This window comes from Zingiber officinale, chromosome 3A (assembly GCF_018446385.1).
Source record: "Zingiber officinale cultivar Zhangliang chromosome 3A, Zo_v1.1, whole genome shotgun sequence".
NCBI classification, from domain to species: domain Eukaryota; kingdom Viridiplantae; phylum Streptophyta; class Magnoliopsida; order Zingiberales; family Zingiberaceae; genus Zingiber; species Zingiber officinale.
The window spans coordinates 133237628-133249191 of record NC_055990.1 but is presented as its reverse complement, the minus strand read 5'-3'; positions in this window follow the sequence as shown (position 1 = coordinate 133249191).

Below are 11564 nucleotides of genomic sequence, written 5' to 3'. Positions count from 1 at the left end.
CGTCTATCCTTTCCTAATAAAAAATTTAAGATTATCGGTACTCGTTGTTTGGATCTCCAATTCTATCAAACCTTTTGTCCTGAGGTCATAGAGATCAATCAACACTATCAACTTGATAGCGTCATCTTTTGTAGACATGCATACAATCCTATTCTCTGTTCGGAATTTTACCACAACTTGTGCGAACTTGATCCCCATCATTTTAGGACTAGAGTTGCTACTAGAGACATGTTGTTTGATCTTGACATGTTTCTTCGATTTCTACGGATCCGACCGTCAGTTAACCGTATCTTTTTTAGTAAGTCTCTTCCTGATCCATTACCTGCTCCTTTTTCTCATCTGACTTTAGACCTCATGTATGCTGACTTCTTTGAGGGACCTCGTTCTAAAAAAATATCAACTGTACGTCTTAGTCCAAGAGATAACGCTTTTTGTAAGATGGTTGTGTCTTGTGTTTATCCTTTATCATCTGGAGATCAGGGTGTTTTGCGTCCAGTTCATCTTTTTCTGATGTACGCCCTTAAACACAGACTAGACTTTGACCTAGGCTACTGGGTATTCAGATCTATCATTTACTATTCAGGGTACAGTACTTCACTTAAGGTTCATATGATTCAGTGTCATGTTCTCACTGCTTATATTGTCAATCTCGGAGTAGGAGTTCATCGAGGCGAGTTGATTGAGTTGTCTGACTTTGATCTTGTCGGGGTTAGGCAATTATCCTTGGCTAGGATTAAGACAAGCGCCGAAGGCCTTGTGTACAAACGAACACTTCCACACTACATCCCACCGGTTGTTGACGATCCTATTGATGAGGATGATTCGGTTCCCGTTACTGCGCCTCCTCCTGTGGTCATTGATCCTGGATTTGCCATGACACCCTTCTCCGATTTTCCTCAAAGCAGTTCATATGCTCCTCCTCCTCCTCCAACTAGTGACTTCTTTACCCGTCTGTGAGATGATATTTTCAGTCGCTTTGACTCATTGGAAACAAAAATGGATGATCAGTACAGCTCTCTTCAGGGACAAGTTGCTGATATTCGTCATGAGATGATAGAACATACTGATGCATTACAGAAGGAGCAGCAGAGGATTTTTGATTATCTGAGAGATGATGAGGATGAGAATGAGTGATTTAAGGATTTATCTTTTGTGACTTATTGTATCTATTACTTAGCTTGAATTATGAGTATGTTTAATCTTCAGTGTTTCTTTTTTCAGTCTTTAGTAGTTTTTGATAACTTTTGTAGAATAGGAAAATTACTATATAGTCTAATTTTTAAATTTATTTTTGTAAAAATCCCCATTTCAAAATTTTTGTTTTCAAAATTCTTTAAATTTTCTGGAATAGCCTAGGTCTTACCGTAGAATTGCATGATCCTATAGTTCTATGAGCCAGCATCTCACAAGCACAGTAGGATCCCTTGTTTGAAGACTTAGAATGGGTGAGATGCTTAGGACCTAGCCCTAGATTTAAGATGCTTATATCAGTGCATCGCTATAAATCTGGGCTTTAAATGACATATATTGATCAATTTGAGTTGACTAGTAAGTAAAAACCTTGCTAGTTATAAATGCTCAAATTGACCAACCTGAGTATATGGCTACTATCCTATGGTAGTTAGCATTGTACAAAGGTTGGACATTTCATCATAAGGATCTCTTTTCCTTAGTTTTATTACCCATGCTTGGACTTTTAGGATAAATATCATTTTTAGGGGGAGTTATCTTTACAAAAATATTTTTATACTTTATTAGTGCTTTCTTTACATATTTTCTCAACTTAGTAAATTTAATTTTCCAAATTGTTTTCTTCAACATCTTCTTCAAAAAAAATTTTAAAATCTTTTTCAAAACATTTTTTATAGTGTAATTTCAAAATTGTTTTAAAAAAATATAAAAAATTATATTTTTAACTTAGTAGATATACTTACAAAACACTTTAGTAAAATTGTTTTTCCTTAAAAAATATTTTTCAATTAATCTTTTTTCAAAATTTATAACTTAGTAAAAATATTTTCATTAGACTTTTTACCTTAGTAAAATTACTTTACCTTAGTAAATTTTTGAATGTTTATTTTTACTAAGAGTTTTCTTTTTTAATTATTCTAACATTTAGTTTTCTAAATTTTTGTTTGTTCTGTCTTCCCCTATTTTTGATGTGTGTCAAAGGGGGAGAGATAGTGTATTCAGGGGGAGAGGTTTATTTCAGGGGCAGAAATAAGAATTGAAATTGCTTGTTTACTTTTTGCATATTATTAACTTAACTTTGAACCGTGGTTGCTAAACATCAAAAAGGGGGAGATTGTTGGTGCAAGCTGCACCAGAATCAAACCTAAGTTTTGATGTTGTCAAAGGTTCAAGTTAAGTCTTGTTGTGATCTAACAAGTTTACTGAATGTGCAGAATGTTTACTCAACCGGGAAAGACCTAGTTGGAGGCTAGGCAAGAGAAATCTTAGCAGATCGTGGAACCCAGGTGAAAGTCCAAGAAGGTCGAGGGGAGACGAAGCTTGGCAGTGTGATCGAGAGGTCTGAAGGACCGAAGATCAAAGGAAAAGTCCTGGGGAGCCGATCAAGGCTGAGTGAGAAGTCCAAACTAAATCTGGAGGATCAAAGTTTGGCAGGTAGGTTGAGGTAAGAAACTGGAGGAGCGACAGTGAGGTCAGGTTCCCGGAGGGAACAACCTTAGGTCGTTGATCCAACTAAAGAAACCGGGAAGGTTTCCAAGTTGAGATCAAGAACAGTTCTACTATTCTTTTATTACTCATACATTATTATACTGTTATGCTAACATCTGTGTTGCAGGGTGTTTTTTGTTCTAACACTGTTTTGCAGGTCTAGGCGGATCGGTCGACCGAACCAGAGGACCGGTCGACCGAACCAAGTAAGATCAGCACAGAAGTCAGTCCAGATGAGAACTGAGCCAGAGTCTGGTCAAAGCTTGATCGGTCGACCGAAAAGTAAGATTGGTCGACCGAACCTGTTGACTCAGCAAGCCAGTTCATCAGCACCGAATCAGCAAGCAAAGGAAAGAAGGGATGATCGGTCGACCGAACAAGAGGATCGGTCGACCGATCCAATCAACATTTAATCAGCATTAAAGGGTGATCTCGGCAGATTTCAGCGAACAAGGAAAAACCTTGTTCGATCGACCGATAAAAGGATTCGGTCGACCGAACCATTGAAGACAAATTAAAGCATAATTACGAGCCAGCATCAGATTGCCAGCTGGAGGTGATCGAAGCTGGTTCGGTCGACCGAACCCTCGGTACTCCTATAAAACCAGGCTCGAAGACAGAGGCGGTAACAACTTTTCTGATCAACTCCTGTGCTCGTTTGCAATCTGTCCACGCTACAAGTCTTCATCAAATTTGCAAGCGACTTCATCCGATTGCCGACCGAGCTACGACTTAAATTCTGCAATTGTCGGTATAGCTTTATTTTTGTACTGCACTTTAATTCTGTAAGATAGTAGAAGTGTTACTATCTTACATATCTGTACTTGTATGATTCACTTCTTTCCGAGGAGTTCGGAAAGAAGGATTATAGTATTTTGCCCATCGGTACGGTCAAGGACCGCGGGCTTTCGAGTAGGAGTCGAGCTAGGCTCCGAACGAAGTAAACGATTGTGTCTCCTTTCTTATTTTCCGCTGCACGATTCTGACTTAAAAAGAAAAGAATAGTTTTAAAAAGAAGTGATATTCACCCCCACCCCCTCTATCGCGCTACTCGATCCTATCAAGAAGGACGGCACGGGAAAGGAGCCAATGGGCTCGGTGCGTCTGAAGGACGAGAGAGCTGCGGAAGAGTACATGAAGCTGGGATGGAAGCCTGCTCGAGGAGAAGGCCGGAAATTGGGTTCGGGTGAATCTTATTTCGGTTGGCCGCAATCACCCAAATAATCAGAGTATCGAATGCTGAAATAAAGTTAAAAGGAGCTAAAGAGCTAGCTGCAGGCGCCTTAAATGAAGTGCTGAAGGCGCCTGCGATGTCCTCAACTTTGGAGGCACCTTCAACAAGTGTTGAAGGTGCCCTCAACAATGGAGGTGCCTTCAACACTGCTTGAGGCGCCTCCAAGCTGGTCAAAATGACCGTTCGAGCACCAGATAGAGTTCTATCCATTCACCGAGCTTGAGGCTCCCTTAAGGTTATTGGAGGCCTTGAACCCTCGAGATAAGATTTCTGTAACGACCCGACCCTTTGGCCTCTTGGGCAGCCCTTGTGGCAGCCCAACTGGCGGCCCTTATGTCGTCGGCCTATTTTGCGACCTCTTATGTCGTCGACCGACGACCCTTTTGCCGTGTCATTACTCACTAGGACTTTCCACCCCTGGCCAGTAGATTTTTTACCTTCCCCAGGATTCGAACTCTAAACCTCCAGGCTTAAGTATTAAAGTTTATGAATCCTGGTAACCAAGTGAGATCATCTCACTTGGTTACCAGGATTCATAAACTTTAATACTTAAGCCTGGAGGTTTAGAGTTCAAATCCTGGGGAAGGCAAAAATCCACTGGCCAGGGGTGGAAAGTCCTAGTGAGTAACGGCACGGCCAAAGGGTCGTCGGTCGACGACATAAGATGTCGCAAAATGGGCCGACGACATAAGGGCCGCCACAAGGGCTGCCCAAGAGGCCAAAGGGCTGGGTCGTTACAATAAAAATGCGCCACAAGGGCCGCCGACATAAGGGCCGCTAGTTGGGCCGCCACAAGGGCCGCCCAAGAGGCCAAAGGGTCGGGTCGTTACAATAAAAGACGCCTTTTTATTGTAACGACCCGACCCTCTTGGCCCATTTGGCAGCCCATTTGGCGACCTCTCATGTCGTCGACCGTCGACCCTTATGTCATCGGCCCATTTGGCGACCCTCGGGTCGTCGACCGATGACCCTTGGCCGTGTCGTTACTCACTAGGACTTTCCACCCCTGGCAGTGGATTTTTGCCTCCCCCACGATTCGAACTCTCAACCTCCAGGCTTAAGTATTAGAGTTTATGAATCCTGGTAACCAAGTGAGATCATCGGTGACATAAAATGGGCCGATGACATATGGGTCGACGGTCGACGACATGAGAGGTCGCCAAATGGGCCAAGAGGGTCGGGTCGTTACAATTTCTATGAGCTATAAAATGGTCCTTGGAGCTAGGAAATAGACAATCAACTGTAAATCAACTCTGTAATCAATTCCTAGCAACTGTTTGAGCTTCTAGTGTGTAAAAGGCTTATCCGCCTTCTGAGAAGAAGACTTTTCTAGTGCGCTTTCCACTGCCTTGGATTAACAACCTTCTTGGTTGTAACCAAGTTAAAACGTTGAGTCATCTTCCTGCTTTTTATTTTATTTTCTTATTGTTATTATTGTTGTTGTCTTTTTGAGTTGAAAGTTTTGAGAGGGTATATTTTGATTGGTAGGCAATTCACCCCCCCCCCCCTCTTGCCGGCCTCGCTGCACCATCATGAATATCCCATCAGAAACATAGTCCCTTCCTACAAACATTCCATTCTTGGATAATATAACTCTTTCTAACTCAAAAATAATGTGAAAGCTATGCTTGCTTAACAGTGATCTGGACACTAGATTCTTCCGAATCTCCGGAACATACAATACATTGTTCAGAGTAAGGTCCTTGCCCGAGGTCATCTTCAGCACCACTTTTCCTTAGCCCATGATGTCTAAGGTTGCTGAGTTCCCCGTGAACAGTTTATCTCCAGTGACTTCTTCGAAGTTGTGGAGCGACTCCTTGTTGCAACACACATTTCTAGTGGCTCCAATATCAATCCACCATTGTCGCTGGTTTGAACCCATCATGTTCAATTCAAAGACCACAGCGCAGAGGTCGTCCATTTCTGATGTCTCGTTTAGATTGGCCTCCTGCTTCTTCTTCGGGTTTCTATACTCTGAAGATTTGTGAGCCACTCGGTCACAGTTGAAGCACTTCCCAGAGAACTTCTTCTTACTGATGCCTTCTCTAGGTCCCATCTTGGAAGATTTGGGGTTCTTCCATTTCGATCTTTGACTGTGCTCAACCACGTTAGCTTTTACAGTAGCCTAAGTGAACAGCTTTCTCTTTGAACTCTTGTTGTCTTCTTCGATGAGAAGTCTAACAATAAGTTTCTCAACATTCATCTCCTTCTGCTTGTGCTTCAGATAGTTCTTGAAGTTCTTCCAACCGGGAGGCGGCTTTTCAATGATAGCAGCCACCTGGAAGGTTTTACTCAGAACCATCCCTTTTGAGTGGATCTCATGCAAGATCACCTGAAACTCTTGGACTTGGCTGATCACCATCTTGGAGTCACCCAACTTGTAGTCCAAGAATCGGCTCACAATAAACTTCTTGGCCCCTGCATCTTCTGTCTTGTACTTCTTGTCCAGAGACTCCCACGGCTCTTTAGTCATTCTCTTCATGTTATGCACAGCGTACGACGAGTCGGCAAGGCAGTTGAGGATGTAGTTTCAGCAAAAGAACTCAGAATGAGTTCATGCCTCTACTGCACTGATGGTCTATGTATCAGCCTCCTCAACACGCTTGGGAGGGTCCTCGATCAAGAACCGAGTCAGATTGAGCCTGGTCAGGTCGAAGAGCATCTTCTGCTATCATCTCTTGAAGTTCAGTCCACTAAACTTCTCTGACTTTTTCCCATGGTTGATTGGCACAGTTCCAAACGGGGCGGAGGAGGCCTGCACGTGTTAAGTATGTTGCACCTCAATATTATATTCTGTGGTCATCTCAATAGAATTGAATCTGTTCAAGATTGTTGGCGAAAATAATCTACTGTCGGAGATTTACGGGGTATTAGCTGAATTTAAATACACCAAATTAAATTCACTTATATGTGGAAATGACCTGAGCTGATAATCTCAGGCTTCCAATAGAGGCTGGTATTTGCCGAGTGTCGAACGAAGGCTGCACAGTGGCCAAGCAAGCTTGAGACTGGCCGAGCGTAGTGACCAAGCGAGCTTACAACTGGTCGGGTGTACAGAGAGACCGTGTGAGTTGAAGGTCGAGTAAATAGCTGAGCGATTAGACAACCGAGCGAGCTGGCTAGGCGACCAAGTGAACGTGTAGTCGGGCGAGAGGCTGAGCGAAGCAACCAAGTGGTCGGTCGGGCAGAGCGACCAATGGGGCGAAAGGGTGAGCAGTCGAGCGAACTGGAGGCCGGCCGGGCGAAGAGGCCGAGCGAGTTAGAGGCTGGTCAAGCAAAGACTAGAAAGCGACCGGACGAGCACACTTCCGAGCGACCAGGCGGACAAACAACTGAGTGAAGCAACCGGTCGAGAGCTGAGCGAACCAAGGTATGCGATAAACGTAGTTTCCTTAAAACAAATTCGTCGCACCTCCGGCTATGCTTCGAGGCTTTCTTAGGTCACCTGTTTCTTGGGATACAACGGCTAACCATGATTCCACCAGGCACTAGTGGTCACAATGAAATTAGTGGTATCCGAACTATTACAGACACTCCGCCGAGAAAAAGTTGCACAACAGAGGAGGGAACGTAGGTGGAGAACTTATGTTGTTTTTCTATGTGAGTAACATTTTGTTTGTGGTCGTAGCCTCTTCCACTTGGGCAAATTTTGCCCCAACCGGTCCAGTATTTAGCACGTGTAGGTCGTGCCCACACATGAGTCAACATGATTTAGTGCAATTCGGGCACTGAATTTGCACCGTCTGCGCGCCCACATATGAGAGAAAGTCTCTCCCCATGCATTTGTTCACATCCTCAATGCATGTGAATCAATATAAACCAATCAACATACCATGAAACTCTTAATATGGGAGTAAAATCATATTCATAATGGAATCTTTTTCCTTTTCTACCTCTTCTCCATTCACATCACTTATATCCAATACTTATTATTATATTTTGTCTATATTCAAGCGATGTAATTTATAATGTATTTAAGAATACAATGAATTAACATATAAATAAAAGAAATTTAGTCTAATAAATATTATCTTCTAATATTACCCTAATTTAATCCCGTCATATTAAACAATTCACTTTTAACAATATCTATAAAGCTCCCAGCTGCTTTCGCTATCGAACCACTAGAAGCAAATATCACCCTGACAAGGATAGATCACCTGCAATTACAGCTAACCAACAATCTTAATGGTCATGCAAGAATCCATTTATTGCTCAAACTGTGGCCACGTGCGGATGACTGAGAGAGAGTATCTGATAAGACTGGTGCAATTACAGCTAACCAGCAATGTTAGTGGTCATGCAAGAATCCATTTATTGCTCAGACTATGGCCACGTCTGGACGACTGAGAGAGAGTATCTGATAAATCAACAAATATATTAAATTTATTTATTAGAATAAAATTATAAATTTTAATAAGAATATAATAATTTTCTCTAAATATATAAATTAGTTTTTAATGAATATTTAAATCTATAATTTATATTTATTAAGCTCGTTTAAGCTCGATAAAAGCTCGAATAAGCTCGTGAGATATGAATATATTCGTTAAATAAAGTTTAAGCTTGGCTCGATTATAAATGAGCCAAGCTCAAACATTTAAGAGTTCGATTCGGCTTGGCTCGATTACACCTCTACCCATTTACATTTAAAAGTTTGAATTTTATTATCACTTATTCCCATTATTTTCCATATACACTATTAAGAGAAAACCGTGTATTAGATACCACGGAGTTATTGACTTATATAGAAAAGGATATACAACATAATTATAATAATACCCCTAGTTATTATATTTACAATATTCTAATACTCCCCCTCAAGCTGGAGAATATAGATCATATGCACCCAACTTATTACATATGTAGTCAATTCGAGAACCTCTCAGTAACTTAGTGAATATATCTACTAGTTGATCATGTGAGTTGACAAAACTAGTAAATATTTCTCCTGATATGACTTTCTCTCTAACAAAGTGGCAGTCAACTTCAATATGTTTTGTCCTCTCATGAAAAACTGGGTTTGAGGCAATATGCATGGCAGCTTGGTTGTCACATATAAGTGACATTTGTATAACCTCCCCAAACCTGAGTTCCTGAAGCAATCGTTTTAGCTATATAAGCTCTTGACTAGTAATGGTCATAGCCCGATACTCTGCTTCTGCACTGGATCTTGCCACAACATTCAGCTTTTTTCTTTTCCAAGAAACAAGGTTACCTCCAACAAATATACTAAACCCAGAAGTGGACCTTCTATCAGTGGGAGATCCTGCCCAATCTACATCAAAGTACCCTATGACTCGAGTATGTCTTTTGCCAGCATACAAAAGACCCTTTCCTGAAGCAATCGTTTTAGCTATATAAGCTCTTAACTAGTAATGGTCATAGCCCGATACTCTGCTTCTGCACTGGATCTTGCCACAACATTCAGCTTTTTTCTTTTCTAAGAAACAAGGTTACCTCCAACAAATATACTAAACCCAGAAGTGGACCTTCTATCAGTGGGAGATCCTCCCCAATCTACATCAGAGTACCCTATGACTCGAGTATGTCCTTTGCCAGCATACAAAAGACCCTTTCCTGGTGGATCTCTGATATATCGAATAATGCGAGTCACAACATTCCAATGTTCTTTGCATGGAGAGTTGAGAAACTGACTTACTACACTCACCACAAATGAGATATCCAGACGAGTAACAGTAAGGTAGCTTAGTTTTCCTACTAATCGCTTGTACCGTTCAGAATCTAGAAGAGGCTCTCCTGATTTGGCCAGAGCTTGACATTATGATCCATAGGGTTGTCGACTGTCTTTGAGTTTAACATTCCTATTTCTTCCAAAATATCCATTGCATACTTTCTTTGGTATCAGAGCCAAACCCTAATTTTTCCGCCGCCGCCACCAATTCCTGCCACCATTAGTCACGCTTGGACGAGGGCAAATCTCTCCCGATCTCTCTTCTCCCTCTCACGTCGCCCGTGAGCACAAGTCGTTGCCTCTCCCTCGTGTGTCGCCTGCTTCTCCCTCTCGCATCGCTCGCAAGCACAAGCGCCGCCTCCTTTCCTTGCGCGCCAGTAGAGGCATCTCCTTCCCGATCGCGAGCATAAACTGCCGCTGCTCTTCCTTCTGCGTGGAATATCCTTGCGTTGTCACAACCAACCTTAAATTTTTCAGCGCAGTCGCAGCAAACCCTAAATTTTCCAGCGTCGTCACAGCAAACCCTAAATTTTCCAACGTCATCACAGCAAACCCTAAATTTTCCAGCGTCGTAGCAAACCCTTGATTCTCTTCGTGCTTATCTCCAAGGTGTTATGACGTCGCCGAAGAGTTGGGCTGCTGCCCTCTTTCACCAAGCTGATCAATGGCTACCTCTAGCACTCTAAAGCCGGATATTTCGATTTTTTCCAATCACATCACTACACCACTCTCCTCCGAGCAGTTAGATGGTAAGAACTACTCCTCTTGGGCTTCTCACATTGAGCTTTGGCTTGTTGGACTGGGTTATAAGACACATCTCTCTCAAACCTAAGAGGATGTCCAAGTCGCCGATCGTCTTCTATGGAAAAAGGTTGATGCCTAGTTCTGTTGCATTATCCGAGCCACCATCCATCCATCCCTTAAGGATGTCTTCCACACTCACAAAACATGTAAAGATGTTTGGACACAAGCTCAACAACTCTTTACAAACACCTCTCGATAACTCTATCAAGTTTGTGAAGATCTCATGACCATCCTCAGTGCCCATCAAATTAAGGATTCAATGTCAACGTATCTGGGTTCGGTCTCTAGCCTTCTTTGTGACTTCAATGAACTACTTCCACCTGCGACCACTCCTGTTGCAGAGCTTGAAAATCGGAAGAAGTTATTTATGTCTCTAGCTTTATATGGTCTGCCCTTAAATTATTCTCATGTTCGTGATCAGATCCTGGGCAGCCCCACAGAAGCTACCATAGACAGTACCTGGGCGACTCTCCTCCGTGTCCCTGCCAAAGTCTTGACATTGCCTCCTTCCGTTCCTAGTGACTCATCAGCTTTGGTCTCTCGAAACAACAACAGACTTTTGCCTTGTAAGGGTGGCAAAGGACGTCCTTGGTGTGATCACTACCGTCGACCAAGACACACGATTGATAAGTGTTGGAGTCTGCATGGTCAACCTCCTCGCGCTGCTCAGGTCATTCAGAGTTCTGTTGCTTCTTCGGCTTCCGCTGCGCTGCCGCCACCGGATCTGACCTGATAACCTTCCTATAATGACTTTCTGAAATGGTTTGAGGATCGTCAGCCTTCTGATTCCACTACTGCTGTTACACATGCTGGTAATTCCTTTACTGGCATATCTCACTTTTCAGGTCCTTGGGTTCTTGATTCTGGGGCCACTGATCATATCACTGGTAATAAATATCTATTTTCTTCTCTCACTACTTCTGGTTATTTATCAATTGTCACCATGGCCAATGGTTCCCAAACTGAGTCCAAAGGTATTGGTATTGTTCATTCTTCTCTGTCTCTTTCCATTCATAATGTTCTTTATGTTCCCGAAGCTCCCTCTAATCTATTGTCAATAAGTCAACTTACTCGGTCTTTTGATTGTGTTATTTCTTTTACTAAAACGTCTGTTTTCTTACAGGACCGGAGTACGGGGAGGATGATTGACTT